This window comes from Spinacia oleracea, chromosome 3, assembly GCF_020520425.1.
Source record: "Spinacia oleracea cultivar Varoflay chromosome 3, BTI_SOV_V1, whole genome shotgun sequence".
NCBI classification, from domain to species: domain Eukaryota; kingdom Viridiplantae; phylum Streptophyta; class Magnoliopsida; order Caryophyllales; family Amaranthaceae; genus Spinacia; species Spinacia oleracea.
The window spans coordinates 147,826,535-147,843,740 of NC_079489.1; the positions used below are offsets into that span (position 1 = coordinate 147,826,535).

The 17,206-nt window shown below is 36.6% G+C and overlaps 1 pseudogene; it reads left to right on the forward strand.

The window, feature by feature from the left end:
- The first annotated feature begins 7,333 nt into the window (after positions 1–7,333).
- Positions 7,334–17,032, forward strand: LOC110777014 (uncharacterized; annotated as a pseudogene).
- Positions 17,033–17,206: the final 174 nt, after the last annotated feature.

Sequence of the window (17,206 nt, forward strand, 5' to 3'; positions counted from 1 at the left end):
TTTAATGTTTTAAAGTTTTAGAGTTTAATACTTTGTAAAACATTATTGGTTAACCATTCACATTAATGAATAGAATTCATTTTTCCATTTAATTTGTGGTTTATTAAATGATGAGTCCCTTCAATTTGGCGATATATTCAAGATAGACTGTCAGGACCAGTCCCGTGACTAAGAAATGTCTATCAAGTGAACTTGAATGTCAAAAGGTAAAAATGGTCCCTGGTCGGAGTTTTCTATAAAGATGGACGCATAGAAAACACTAGACGACTAGAATGCAAGATGACTAGTAGTTCTGTTTCTTGAACTATGTGGACATGGAAATGTCGCAATCATTTTCATAAATACTTACTTTGGGAAGACTAGTATCGGACAGACCTATGAAACTTTACTATAAGAGATGAAAATCTGTCATAAGTAAATTTCATTAAAATTATTAGACAATAATCCTCAATACCTGAGTGATTTGAGATTACTTGTTTGAGAACTGGTTACTTTGACGTTGTCAACCGTCGCACCGTAAAAGGAGGCTATAAAGGCAACGCTCGGGTAATCACCTATCAAACGAAGTCTAATCTCAAGATCGCAAGATTGGGATTGTCCTCCCATAAATCGGGATGAGATGTTGAAGTTTGTACAAGGCCACTCGGAGAGCTAGAAACTGTAAAATGCATGGCCGTGCTCAGATGAATCATAGGCTATGATTATCTGTTTATTTGATCAATTGAACTCTGAAACCGAGAAACACCTCTTGACATGATAAGGATGAAAACTCTTACCTTATGTTCAAGAGCAAGCATCGAGCGACAAAGGAATCAGGAAATGCACACTTGTCCCTAAGGACAAGTGGGAGACTGAAGGAAATAATTCCCTTGGTCCAAGTATGCATTTAATGGTAAGTCTGATAAATGCGGTTCAGTATTAATTAAACAAGTTTATAATTCAGTGAGATCAAGTGAACTGTATGCCTAGCTAGAGGCAGCTTCAGTTCAAGTGGATTAATGATATTAATCCACAGCTTACTCTTGACTGAACCCGTAGGGTCATACAAATAGTACGTAAATGGATCAAGTATTTAATGGCATTAAATACTCCATCTATGAATATTCAGAATCGACGGATCTTGGTTTCAGTGGGAGCTGAGATCATCAAAGGCAAATAATGAATACTCCGAAAACGATGATATTGCCGGTAACGGAAATATGGATCGTATCAATATTATCCAAGTCGTAGATGTTGCCGGAAACGAAAACATGGTACGTATCGGAATATATTATTGGAAATGGAAATATTGCCGGAATCGGAAATATTGCCGGAAACGGAAATATTGTCTGAATCGAAAATATTATCGGAATCGGAAAATAATTCCGAAAACGGAAATATTAAATATTCGTTCGAAACGGAAATTAATTCCGGAATCGGAAATGTTAAATATTGTTCGTATCGGAAATGAATTCCGGAATCGGGAAATTAATCGGAAGCGCGTCGTACGAATTAGCATCGGACGAGCTTGCTAGACGAAGGCCCAGCACGAAGCCATGCCCGCGTCCAGCAAGCCCGCGCACCACACAAACAGCCAAGGCCACGCCAGGCCCAGCGCAAGGCCAGGCCTAGCAGGCCGTGGCTGCGAGCAGGCTGCGAGCAGTGGGCTGCATAGCTCGCGTGGGCTTCGTAGCTCGTGTGGGCTGAGCGGCTGCGTGGGCTGTGCACGGGCATGGCCTGCGCGCATGCGGGTCATGCTCGTGTAGTGTTTGTGCTTCCGTACGAAACCTAAATCGTATAGGATTCGTTTAATGATTAAATTCCTAATCCTAATGGATAAATTAGTTAATAGAGTTTTAATTAAAATCTAGTTAGCTAATTAGTTTCCTAGTAGGATTCCAATACCTTTTCCATACCCATATAAATAAGTGATTGATGCTCACAATTTATATCGAATTTTCAAGTATTCAAAAGTGTGATTTTTTAGCAAAAATTCAGTCATCTATTTGCCCCATATTGCCGAAAATTGTAGTACCTCAAGGGCGATTCTAGTTAGTCAATCTTAAGGCGGATCCGGACGTGCTGTGGACTTTCTACGGAGGGACGACACTTGGAGTCCTAAAGACTTGTTCTTGTTCGGTTCGGGCGCAGTAAGGGAGGGCACGCTACAAAGAGTATGCATCCTAATTATGCTAATTGTTATGTGGCAATTAATTTGGAATCCTGGCTTTTATGGTTTTTCCGCATGATTTATATTCGTTTATATGTGTCATAACCTAACAATTACTACATTAATAACTTCATATTTAGTTAGATTTTTTTTGTATTGATAACATGAAACATGTCATGTCCTAGTGGTAAAAGCTTTATTGTTTAAATTCAAGGTTGGGGTTTCAAACCTTATACAAACCATGTTTAACATTTATTTTATGTATATGAAAATTACATTGAGTGAATGACTCGTAAACAGAGTGCCACATGTCACGCATACTTTCTTACAAACGTTTTTTAATATATAGTATAGATTTTACAAATTGAGTTACTCTATGTAGTTTGTTTGTATATATTCTTAACTCATGGATTCTGTTTTAATTTGGAGTATAAAAAAACAGAACAAGTATTTACACTCTGGGTAGAATATATGTTGATAGTATTTGGTTTTAATTTTGCGTGTTACTCTTGGGCTTTGTTCTGTTCATCTTATTTCCACTTATTTCAGAAAATTTTGTTCACTTTATTTCCACTTATTTCAGAAAAAATAAGTTCAATTTATAACTAAAATAAGTTTTGATAAGTTCTAATAAGTTCAGATAAGATAAGTTCAGGAAAAATAAGTGAAAATCAGGTGAATAGAACACAACCTTAATTATTTGATCAGTTTAGTGCAGTCAGTTTATGTGTGTCTTTTCTCTTCATTGTTCATAAATTGTCGGATAATCAATTTGCGGCTTATGATTAATTAATAGTCAGCAATAAAGGGTTTGACATAAGTTTACATGAAGATCCATATTAATAGTAGCCCCATTTATATTCTGTTCCCATCACTTAGTTTAAATCGTAGCTTAATGAAAAATCTAATGACCAACTTATTATCATATTAAGAATGTGACTACTTTTTTTCAATTATTCTGAAATAGTACGAAGTATATGTGATCATTAATTCCTAACGGGGGAATATAAGTGATAACTCAGAAGAGATTCCATCGTATACTCCACTTTCTGGAATCTCTTCTCAGTTCTCATTTCTCAATGTGAGTTTTGGGCCATATTTATAGCCTTATAGGTTATATAAAGGTGTGGCATACATATGAGGGCGTGGACATTTTGATGAATGGGGATTAGTTCCAAGTGTTTAATTTTGTGAATACCCTCTATAAATGAGAGGAACAAGTATATAGTTGCGACCCGGGCGGGGTTCCGATCCGATAGGGTCAAAGTATATAGTTGTGAAATACTCCCTCTGTCCCTTAATACTCGCATCGTTTTGACTTTTTGCACTATTCACATAATTCACTTTGACCCTATTTTATTTCTAGTATATGAAAACAAATGTTAGTATATAATATATTATTGGCTTCATCTTAATATATATTTTCATAATATTGAAAAAAAATTAAGTTTTTATAATATGTAGTTGAAGATATTCGTGGTCAAAGATGTGCATTGGCAAGCGTGTCCAGTCAAAACGGTGCGAGTATTAAGAGACGGAGGGAGTACGGGCGTGTACCACACCTGTCTAAATAGAGAGAGAGTTCATTTAACAAGTTCAAATGAGGTTTTACCTTAGAGCCATAAGGCAATAAGGGGAATAATCATTAGTCTTATTAAGTGATTAAGTCTCTCATTTTATCAAGGTGCGACCCTTACATAGTTACATTTGTTGTTTGGGAAGACTTGCTTCAACAATAGTCTAGGTTCAAATAGAAAATCAATCACGAAGATCAAGCCACATATCTAGTTGCTTGCAAAATTGGAAATAGGGCAGTTGAAGATACGAGTTGTAATACCCCGAAATTTTAAATTCGATTTATTAAAATTAAAAATATTTATTAACTTAATTTCGTTTTAAATAATCACGAATAATCGAATTTCGTTATTTTAATCGTTTTTACGATTTATTTTAAACGTTAAATTTATAAACGAAAATTTATTTATTTTTCGTTAACGATAATTTTCATAATGAATTATTTTAATTAAACATATTTATTTTTAGTAATTTCTGAAAATTACAACAATTTCTGAATTTTAGTACAACCATATGAAATTACTAAAATACCCTCAAGGAACCAAAATTCCATTCTTTTTCTTCCCTTGCTCTCCACGTATAAACCAGGAAGTCAATACTTCCTTCCTTCCCTCAATTCTGTCCAAGTTCACTCCTTGGAGCCCAAGCAATGCACCTTGTTCTTCACTCTTCTTGATTTTATAATCAGACAACAATTCCATTTTGTTTCCCAACCAAAATCAATTCACAAAACTGAGAAGCAATTCCGCCTTGTTCCTCCAATTGCTCGAACCACCACCAATAACAACAACCGCCACCAACCACCGTCTGCCACCCCTGTCCACCACCATTTTCACCACCATCCAACACCACCTAACCACCAAACACCACCACCTCACCGTATCCCCTCCCCTGCTCTCTCCTCCTTTCGCGACACCCCTGCCCCCTCCCCTGTTCCTTCTCCTTTCTCCAACTCGCCGCACCACCCCCATCGCACTCCACCACCGCCCACCATCACCAACCCACACACCAATCTCCGCCGCCTCACAAATCCCGGTGCTCCGCCCAAAATCGCACAGAACTCTCCCTCACAACCCCTCCCCTGCTTCCCCTTCATTTTCGCACTCCCTCCTCCTTCTCTCGCCTGTACCACCGCCGCACAAACCACCACCACCGTCGCCTTCACCGGCGCATCATCTCTTTATTGAGCCGCCCAGCCAGCCGCCACCCTCTTCCTCCCTCTCTCCTCCCTTCGTGCTTCCCCTGTTTCGCTCGTCTCCCCTTCCCTGGCGTGTCTCAACCAAAACCAAAACAAAATAAAAATTAGATTTTTAGGCCTTGTTTTTATTCTCCTCAAACCCCCATACAAATTGGGCCAATTTTCAATTGGGCCTTGGTAAGTTGAAAACTGAATTGTTACTTTCAAATTTCCTAATTACTAATTTTCATGTTTCAACAAAGTTTTATCATATAATTATTTACTAATGAATTGTTTATTATTTTCAGGTTTAATTATCATTTTTACTAAAATAAATTACTAGCCCGAATTAGCACAAAAAGGAATTTTTAATATTATTTACATGAAAATCGATTAATAAAATATATATGTATTTCGATTGAAAATTCGATTAATAATAACATTTTCGTTAAATTTTGAAATTATAATTTTATTAAAATTCTTTATTTATAAATTTATTACTTATAAAATTTATGATTTATAAAATATTGATTTTAAATTATTTATCGATCTAGTACTAATTCAATTATTTAATATTTTTAAAGAAATTGGACTCGGAGCTCAGGACGAACGAACCAACGAAAAATCCTTAGCAAAGTCGTGGAAGTGAGGTAACGGCTATTGCTAGTACCCGCAATCCCCTTACAAATGTATTATGAAATTATGACGTTATGATTGGACTTATAAATTAAATGTTTTGATGTGTTTTATGGATTGTGGGATGAAATATGATTTGATTGAATTGTTTCCTATAATATGATTTGATTGAGTTTTCTCATAAAATGATGTTTATGCAATGCTATGAAAGAAATGATATTTTTATTGATCCCAGGATCAAAATGATGATTTATGATATAAAATGAGTTATGTTATTTCAACTGAAATACAAGTCAAGGCTTGGTAAAATTACATACAACATGATAAATGAACGTGAAAGATCTGGTTTGTCTGGCGGTATATAAACTACCATCTTCCTATCTACCGGTCATGCATGCACCACGGACACCTGTCCACCCATGGATCACGAGCCCAGGCTCTCATGGTTTATGAGCCCAGGCTCAGGGCCCAGGCCCATGTTACGATGATGAGCCCAGGCTCTTATGGGCCCGGCCCAGTGGAGAATTCCTTCACGGTTCGTACTTGCCGACAGCTAGCATGTTAAATTGCAAAGTTTATGAATGAATTAAATATGATGTTTTATTAAATGTTTTACCCATTCTATTCTCCCTGTGTTATTAAATAAAATGAATTGAAATGAATTTACGCTGCTAAATAGTTCGTTACTGAGTCTTCGGCTCACCGTTTTTGTTTTCTGTTTTAGGTTACTGATGGGGACGATGGACACGAGTAGTGGCGAGGAATTTCAATTTAATATTATCCACCTAGTTTATGCTTACAGTTTTAATAGTTTAATAGTTTTAATTAAAGACTTTTAGTAAGTTATGTACTTTTATTTTGATAATAGAAAGGATTATATATATTTTTTGGAGTATTTAATAGCATATGATTGATGTTTGCCTTGTAAATTCCAAAAAGGAAGTTACGGCAGGTAATGTCCCGACCAATTAGGTTAATTCCGCTGCTAACTATGCTCTAATTATTGAGTTAGAGGTCGGGGCGTTACACGAGTGAACCTAGTTTAGATTTCGGGAAAACCAAGCTAGGTTTGGACAAACTCGAAAACTAGTTTTGGGGAACATTTTGGCTCCTACTAGATTTATGGGAACCAATTTTAAGTGATAAGTCTTGGCTATTGACATTCTTCGCCCAATCTCAGCCACTCCATGAACAACTTTATTTGCATCTCTTTTCACATGAAGAATCATGACAAACCAATTCCTCTTAAGGAATGATGAACCTCAAGTGGCTTGTATGTACACAAGTGACGGGAGCGGAATTTCGGCATGCTGTGATGTGTTTCAAAACACATCACATGTCAATAACATGTACCATTCATTAAAAAGAAAGTACCATTTCGTTAAACAAGGTACCATTACGATAAAAACATGTACCATTACGATAAAAGTAGAGTACCATTCCGATTAAAACATGTACCATTGAAATTCAATGTATTTACAAAATTGCCCTTGTGATGTGTTTCAAAACACATCACAACATGCCGAATTTACTTCCTCCACAAGGGACCCCAAATACAACTATTTTTAGTACATACATGAATACCAATACGAACTAATTATTTTCATATGAATACAAGCCACTTAAGATTTAAATTTCCTTCCGATCCTCCAACTTTTGATGGGTTGAATTACACAAACATTTTGAGTGGGTAGATGATCCAATGATTTGCCCCGAACGAGGGAAAGTGAATACAGTCACCGACTCACCGCCAGGCACGTGATCTATAAACTAGTTCAGTCATACTAGTTCTTACTTCTTGATCATAACACTAGTCAACACTCTAAACTGAGGGAAGATAACACCAACGAAATTCTGAAAAACAATTCACAGGAAACACAAAAATGGATGTACTGACCTTCGGTATAATATTAGGAATTATAATTCTGTTTTTCGCCATTGTTTGCATTTTCACCATTGAAGGCGCCTGCAACCGCCGCTCCACCTAACTATAAACTCTCTCACTCTTCCACCACAACTCTTTCTCAGTTTCTCTCTCCTCAAATGTGGCGAAGGCAATTCAGCAGTACCGCGACTGCAATTACCGCGCTAAAAGACAAAAAGTGGGACGCCCTAGTAATCGGAGGAGGCCACAACGGTTTGACGGCGGCGGCTTACTTAGCTCGCGGTGGATTATCCGTCGCCGTCCTTGAGCGCCGTCACCTTGTCGGCGGTGCTGCTGTTACGGAGGAGTTAATCCCTGGGTTTAAGTTCTCGCGCTGTAGTTACCTCCAGAGTCTTCTTCGTCCTTCCATAATCAAGTACTTTTTCTCTCTTAATTAGTTTTGTCTTTTTTAATTTTTGTTTATTTAATGTGATGAATGATGGTGAAATGAATTATAGAGAGTTGGAATTGGAGAGACATGGAATGAAGCTACTGAGGAGAGATCCGTCGTCGTTTACGCCGTGTTCGGATGGGAGATATCTTTTGTTAGGGCCTGATAAGGAGCTTAATCGTTCTGAGATCTCCAAATTCTCCTTGAATGATGCTGATGCTTATCCTAGGTATTTTAATTTTTTGGTTTTTGCAAGAATTTTTTGTTGTCTTTTGGTGTGAAGTGATTGATATTGTTGAAAACATAGGAATGTATGATCGTTAATTTGTAGCTTGGAAATTGCTCAAGAGAGTAATAATTTGTTTTATGATCATTTGTAGCTTGAATTAGGATTTGTTCAACAGATAGGTAAAAGTTGATGTATGATCATTTGTAGCTTGAAAGTTGGAACAATTTGTTCAAAAGTTAGGGCTAATTGTTGTATGATTATGTTTAACTTGGAAAACGCCGATCTACTGGTGAAATATTATTGGTTCTGAATCTACTGATATGGCTATGATCGATAGCAGCTGGTTCTGTTGCGTTATTTTATTTTTATTTTTTGAAATACTGCTTCATGCCATGTGTTTATGTGTATAAATTTGGGACCCAGTCTATGAGCATCATGAATAGGAAATAGTTTGAAGAGGCTTGTGAGTGATGCTAGTATACTGTAATATGTTTCTCCTTGTTGGTTGCTTCAGAATGCTAGATTTTATTCCCTGCTTAGTTTTGATTTGATAATAATGGTTTAATCTGGCTGTTCTTTTATGTATATGCATGAATTACATGAAGTGATGAATGAAGATAACATATATTTTTAAGACTTGAGCCGTCTTGATTACTGATTATATTGAAGCATACTGAATTTTGTCCGTGGATGATAACCAAAAAGTTTAACAATTAGAAGTTCATCACTATAAGGATGAGGTATAAGAACTCATGCTTGTGCAATGTGCACCTTTACTTGCAATCATTCTCAAATTGAGGTATAACATTTATACAATATAATGGTGTTTGATTTTATTATCTTTAGCTATTTTGATGTCCATCTACAGATACGAGAGTCAGCTTGAACGTTTCTGTAAATTCATGGATCCAATTCTGGATTCACCGACTCCTGAAAATTTAAAAGGTGCCTCATCTTTTGGTGACAAGATGAAGAGTAAGTTGTACAAGTCAACCTTTTGGTCTTCCTGCCTTCATCGTGCCGCTTCCCTTGGGCAAAAAGAGATGGTGTAAGAATTTATTTTTCTGATTCAAGACACTAGTATACAAATTGTTGGGTAGTTTGAAGTTCGGGAGCTATAAGTATTTATTGTTGCAATGTACTGTCCTGCTGGATGACAGGGATTTTATGGACCTTCTTTTGTCCCCAGCCTCAAAGGTTCTGAATAACTGGTTTGAGGTAATGACTTCTTTAGTTGCTACTGTCTGACTATATATATATATATCATTTTTAGTAGTTACCACCTGCCGTTAATCACTAAATCCAATTTGTTACTATGAAATGTCATTCTTGTTTTTGAAGGCTTTATGAGGCCAATAAACGAACCTGCCTTAGCTGTACATGGAGTTTTACTTCCGGAAGCAAACCTCTAAACCCCCCCAAAAAAAAATGCACACACTATTGTTTTTCGTGTTGGGTATTTAGCTCCCCTTTAATTCTAACGTTGTTTCTTATTTTGCTGAGTCCGTAACTTCGTATGTCCTTAATTTTTTGCAGTCTGATGTTCTAAAAGCAACACTTGCAACAGATGCTGTAATAGGAAGCATGGTATGTAATTTGTTTGAGCTACTGTCTGTGATACAATTATTTTATATTTGAGACAAGAGTTGTGGTGGTACTGTGTTGTTTGGTGGTGGTTGTGCCTGACCTACTTAAACAAAATTAAATGTGATTTATCGTTTACTCTAATTGGCAAGTGTACACACGCCAGGTAGCGGGTATGTGTTACTACATCATGTGATGGGAGAAACAAACGGAGAACGTGGCGTATGGTCGTAAGTATTCATTTTTTTTCAGAGTTTCATATTTGTACATTTGGATTCATGATGCCTGAGTTGTCTTTTTTATAGGAAGGCATCACATTGTATGTTGTCCAACTGCTCATCTATTACTGAAAAGCTTGCAACAACCAAGGAAAAAAGAAAAGAAAAGAGAGAGACTGAAGCTTTTTCTGAAACACTTTTCTTTACTCTGGCTTTAGCCTTTTCCTAGGACCTGTCATCTATGTGGATTAAATATAATTGACCAAGGTGGGAAGGGATTATTACAAATTTAAAACAACATATCTAAATGTAGGATCCAGCATTCAAGCCCATGGTTTGGTAAAATGGTCCTTAAACTCCATCCATGCTAACGACATGTTTACTTAGGGCCCCTGTTAGAGTGTTAGACACCACATTCATTGTTTTTAGCCTGTTCCAGCCAAGAGTTATTTCGTACAATTAGCTTATCATCTAAGCTTAATTTCAAAATTTAAAAGCTAGTGGTGTCTCTTACTTCATAATGATATTAACACTACAAAGCCAGCTTAAGTTCCCTATTGGTGGCTGAGCAACCCGTGCTTGGTGAATCTTACGCGTGTTGGATTTCAGTACCACACATTTCTTATGACACCTACATTATCTTTGAATTCTTGTATAATTGCATGGAAAATCATCATTGAGGTTGGTTCTAATCATATGGAAATTCATGATACGGCCAATGATTAGAAAGGATAGTGGGGAAAGTATTTTCTGTGAACCTTTGTCTCCTTGCTTTAAAATGTGGAGACAAATAGATCATGCTGACCATGAAACGACATATCTTTGCCAATCATATTCTTTACTGTATTTTTCAGGTATGTAGAAGGGGGAATGGGTTCTGTCTCCTTGGCCATCAACCATGCAGCAAAAGAAGCTGGAGCACACGTAGTGACCAGTGCTGAAGTAAGTATTACATTATTATTGTTTCTTTCATATAAATCTTGCACCTGAATTCCTCTTCATTATATCATGATTTTGATTTCTCCCTTTGCTCTATTTTGTTGGTAATTAGAGGCTGGTATCATCTGGTCATATCCATTTTGGTGTTGGAGTGCTTAATGTCCGGCTTCTTTTCAGCTTCTACATGCACTAAAGACTGAAACAATATCTCTAGAAAACCAGCCGAGAGGTTGTCAAATAAATCTTTGAATGATCAGGCTTTAAGTTCCTTTCTACGTAGGATCACTAGAAATGTGCTGTCCAACTTTGGTTTGGGTTCATTTTCTGTTCGACAGGGAAATGATTTTTAAATGAGTAGCCTTTATTATATTCCACATTTTAAAGGCACGTGCACCCTCTTCTGTGTCACGTGAGCATACATGTTATTTCTAATGTATATGGCAAGTTGCTATGTATAGTAACTAATTAGATTGGCCGTTGTGTCCGACTTCCCATCTTGTTCTTCCTAGGGCATACCAAGAGCTTGCACTCCAGAATGGCTGTCTGAAAACTTTCATTTGGCATGCAATTGAAATGTTTGTAATGAGTCATTTTAAGCTTTGGGTTTCAATGGACTTGATCAAATGTCTCCCTAGATTTTCCTATTTACTTTGTACTTATTGTCAAATAATTTCCCTAAGAGGCATGAAAGTAGTCTTCTCAATGAGACTGAATTTGAGGTTGTATTATAAAAATAGAAAGAAAGGAATGGGGTTGTCATTCTTGAAAAAGGAGCAGTTATAATGAATGAACATAGTGAATCAATATGGAGATTAAGAAGAGTGAAACAGTAGAGAGAAAAACTGGGTGTGGGGACAACCTTTAATAAGAAGTAGAGGAACAGCTTACTAAAAGAATGAATAGATTGGTTAGGACATCCAGCAAAAGGATGTGATGGATTAATGTGGGATGCTATAATTCAAAGAAAATAGTCTTCAGATAAACTAAGCAAAGTGTAATAACTCACAACAAAGAAGTGAAGAAAGCCCATTTTCACATTGTGGTATCGTGAAATAAAAGGAGAGTCAGTTGTCTTTCAGATTAGGGGTCTTCTATAAACAGCCTCTATATAGTGTATATAAGTTACGGGTCAGAATATGTAAATGTTTACTATTTTATGTAATCTGGTTCTATCTGTGGTAACTAATAACAATTCTTGGTTTTTTCTAGGTTTCACAGCTGATGATCGGGGACTCTGGAGCTGTAGAAGGGGTTGGCTACGCTATTTTGATATTCAAACTTTCTTTTGCAGCTAGTAGTGGATCAATACACTGACACATATATTATTTTGTTACTCTAGGTATTGCTGGCTGATGGAACACAGGTTCACTCTTCCATTACAAAACTTTTGTGGTAAACTTCCTCGACGTGGAAGCATTTGTCCTATTTTATGAATCGCAGAAGATCAACTGTGTCCTCTAATTGTAGATTATTTATTTTTAAGAAGGGGATATCTTGGCTTTCTTATAAAAAATTGTCTTATTGAATGCAGGATTTCGTGCCAGATCATAAACTTCCTGATGAATTTCTCCGCACCATCAAGAACTCTGACTATAGCTCTGTAAGAATGTTTCAGATTATCTATAAAAGTAAAACATCATTATTGTTTTTATGTCTCTTGTTCTTGCTATTGTTGAATATATTTTATATACTTATTGAATATTGATCTATTTTAGGCAGCTTTAGATCTATAAACTTGATTCAGCATCATTTTGTAGTCAAGTGCCTAAATATGAAGTATTTTGCCAGCCTGGATATGGCAATATTTATGTCCATGTCTGAAGGATATATTTGTGGTCTGTTCACCTGTATCATTAAATTATTCATGGGTGATTCATCTTATTTTCGTCTGCTTTCTGCTATTCTCTCAAAAAATAGCAACAGTGGTACTCACCTCTTTTGTTGCTTTCTTGCTCTGGCATCGTGGTTAACTAAGGATGAGTAATGTAACTGAGATTAGGAACCTTTGGGATGGGGAGGGGAAATTTGATAAGACTTGGAGGTGGTGTTTTTGGTTTACCTTCAATTTTCAGATGCCCTTATTAGTGATGTTCTCGTATAATCTGACCTCTGGCAATATACTGTAGAATTTCTTTAGTGGTAGTGGTGAACTGGTGGAGGCTTATGTTTTGGATACACTTATTATAGATTAGTCTTGAATTGGGTAGTAAGACTTGCGATGGAGATGAGCACCAATCAAAGTTTCTTTTGATGGAATTTAGCCCACAATTGTTGTCCACCTTTGGGCTCAATCTTCGTACTGATTTATAATTTGCCTTTGCTTTGACATATTTGCTAAAGAACTGCTAGATAAATTATATAGGTCAACAGCTGCTATGAAACTACTGTGCAACTTGCAAGTATCTCATTATTATTTTCATTTTGAATGCTCTAGAGTTCTACTGGTACTCGTTACATTCTTTTTGGTACCGAAAATACTCTGAGAACTATGGAAGTGGGAGGAAAGAATGGGGAAAGAGTTGTTCAACAGATAAGACTAAATCTCAAGGAGCAATGGGAGAGAGAAAGACATGCAGTGGCATTGGAACCAAGGATGACAATAAGATGGTTATGCATTTGATTTGAGGAATTAGCAATAAAAAGATTTAGAGGACATAGTCGTTAGCAATGTGCAACGGAGATGCAATCTCTATGTAGCCTGCTTATGCATAGAATGACAAGGTGGTCTCAGGCCTATCTGTAATAATAGGGAAATAGTCTCTAATCTGGAACTTGAGGGGGATAAAGAGGCAGCTTCCTCAAACTATTTGCCAGAGATCCCTGCTGGACTCATAAAGTGTCCTCACATGAACATACCCTTCAGAATTCGGTTTGGGTATTGCCACTTACCAGGGGCAGCAACTTGATGTCTGAACTCTGAAGTCATGGACATCCCTGTTTGCCAATGTGTAGGATACCTTGGAAATCCTCAAGGCTTGAGATTTTTCCTTAGATTAAAAATAGGTTTGCTGTGACAAGTTGTAATTTCGTAATGGTTGTCAGGGACAATTTTGAGTTAAATGGTCCCAGTGGCAATTGGGACCTTTTATGTGATCTGTTCTCAGTTTTTGTGTAAAATCTATGTCTATAAATTTTTTTCTGTTCGTATTATCATGGCATTAATGGAGAAAAGGGCTTGAAGATGGGAAAGGTAAATGGATATGGAAGCAAGAAGGTGTTTTCGGGTGATATCATCCCCTAAAAGCTCATAATGGCGATCCAATAACTTCTGATAGAATTTATGCATTTGCAGAGTTAAAAGAAGCTTATTACTTGCTGTTGGCATGGCTTCTACTTAATGTTCCAAACTAACTTAAGATGTTATTGGTCATACAGGGAACCACAAAAATAAATTTAGCAGTTGATAAGTTGCCCCACTTTGATTGTTGCGATAGCAAAATGGATGCCGGCCCTCAGCATGTTGGTACTATTCATATTGGTTCAGAGAGGTATGGTATCAGTTAAATGTTGTGCACGAACTATCACTGATTCTCAATTCGCATGGTTAATTGCACATTTTTACATATGGTAATCATGCTGATATGTGTAGTAAACTAGCTTTTGTGCATGCCATGCACTAGTTGATCTCCCAAGTCCAGCTTAAAACTTATGATGGCTGGCTGACTGCATATGAGAGTAGGAGCTTTTTGTCAAGATGGAGTGCAAACTGATATTGTGAATGAAATCGAGTGCTTGTTTAAATCAGTATACAGAGTTTATAAATCATGCCTTCCTTCTAAAATGGATAGTACTATAACAGGATGTGCATATTTTGTTTACATGTTTAGTTAGGAGCAGCTTTTGTGATGACTGGCTGTATGAAAGATATCATATACAGCTTTATGGGCCTATAACGACCTGCTCACTGATATCTGTGATTGTATTGTAACGCTTAAGACCTTTGAATTTGAAACTGCAAATTCTGCTAACAGTCGAGCAAAATATTACTAGCACCTCTAAGGTACCAACTCACTCATGAATTTAGCAGTTGCCCCAAGAGTATCTTTTTTCTCCTGGAATCTAGAGTGTCACAGAAAAACCAAGACTTTTGGAGTAATATAAAAACAGATAACCCAAAAATGCAACAGCAACAGAACACTCCATTCAAATTATCCTTGAAATCCTGGAAAATATGGTTCAATGTTGTAATTCTCGAGATGAAAAAGTTACGATGAAATATTATTTTTGACTTGTTTTGGTGGTGCTTTTTACAGCATGGAGGAGATTCATTCTGCCTGTCAAGATGGTTTAAATGGCTTACCATCACGAAGACCAGTTATTGAAATGACTATCCCTTCTGTGTTAGATAAAACGATATCCCCTCCAGGTACTCGTTCAATATATGATTTCTGATGGGGTAGATAGTGATACAATACTTAACCACCTCTGATCTGATAGAGAGAATTCCCACCTCTAGATTTTCTAATTTACTTATTTACTCCCTTTTTTTCAAAGAACTTTTGAGCCGTTGGAATATACATTGATTAGGAAGAATCTGTTACATGCCATTACTAAAAGTTATTTGGGAAAAATCTATTTACTCACCTAGTCAGCTATTCTACAGTAACAACAACGCGATAAGTAATTTTCTCTTAAGACGTTAAGATGGTGATTTCCATGAAATGACGACAACAAAAAAACAAAACAAAAAAACAAGGCTGAAGGAAGCAGAGTATATTAGTATGCTAAAACTTTGGACTCATAATTCACAATTTTGCTTAAAAAAGATTGACTGGAGCTGGAAACTTTCAGTTATTCAGTTGGGAAAAGTGTAATCTGACATTGATGGAGCCACTACAGAAGCTTTCCGCTGTTTCCTAAATTACAGTTTCCTGTTTCTAAATGATTTGTGTAAATAGAATTTGTTGTACGTTCTATATGCGCTGAAACATCCAAGCAAATACTTTTAATTTGCCACCTCTTCTTGTAATGGTGATACACACCCTATCAACCATCAGATGGAAGCTGGCAAGACACTGCATACAGGGTGAGTTCGCTTTCAGTTTCATACACAATGTCAGTTCAACATGGTATGAAACTATGAGTATCCAATTACTGCAGTTTACATGTTTTCACGCTTATAGTTTTTTGTGGTTACATTTCTTGTGGTTTACTTTGCTCGGTCATAAATGCCCCTACAATTACCTCCACTTTGTGCAGGAGTCGTTTGCTAAACGGTGTTTCTCCTTGATTGATGAATATGCACCTGGCTTTAGCTCATCAATTATTGGATATGACATGCTTACTCCTCCAGACCTAGAGAGAGAATTTGGTTTAACAGGTGCTTGTGCTATATTACTCCCTATGTTCTGAATTACTCATCCTGCTTTCCTTATAAAGCTGTCCCATTTTACTTGCCCCGTTTCTATAAATGACATGAATTTACTAATTTTTTATGATCTCTCACTTAAAGGACCCTCTTGTATTCTTACTCTCTAAAAAGGTTTATTTCCCACTAACTATATTAAAAAAAATACCCCAAATATCAACTACTACCTAATTAAATTTGAAGTCTAACTATATTGCTTAAAACCCTAGGTCAGTCAAAGCGGGGCAAGTAATTCGAGACAGAGGAAGTACTACCTAGGATGACCTTGCATTATATCATGTTCTAACTTGAATGCCTATAAATATATAAATATCTTTCAAAATGGTTTTTCAGGAGGAAATATCTTTCATGGTGCTATGGGATTAGATTCTCTCTTTCTTATGAGACCTGCGAAAGGATGGTAAATTCTGCTTGATTGTTCAGTTTACTGATATATTGCCTGCTAATGGTGATTATTCTTTTACTCTTTCAACTATTCCTTTAACAGGTCAAATTATAGGACACCACTAGAAGGATTGTATTTGTGTGGAAGCGGAGCTCATCCAGGTGGCGGTGTTATGGGAGCACCTGGGCGCAATGCTGCACATGCAGTTCTGAATGATATTAAGAAGAAAAAATAAGAAGGCACAGAGTAGAGATGGCAATGGATCCTAACCCTGTCCGGATCCGTGGAGATCTGGATCTTCAAATTCTGGACCCTGTGGATCTGAATCTGCTTCTGATCAATAGGATTTGGATTCTGTTTTTGAGATTCAGATCCGGTATGTGGATCCGTTTTAAAAAGAAATTTTATGTTTGTTCATGATTTTGATTTTTTTTATTCCATTATAATATATTTTGCATAGGTGAATTCTTAACTTTTTATTTTGTTTTTTTTAAAAAGTAGCATTAAAATAATAATTTTAGAAGTAAAAATAATGACATGTGGATCTAGATCCTACCTGCAAATTTGTGTGTTGAAAATGGATCTTGATCCCTACCTGCAAATTTCTATCCGTTGCCATCCCTAGCACGGA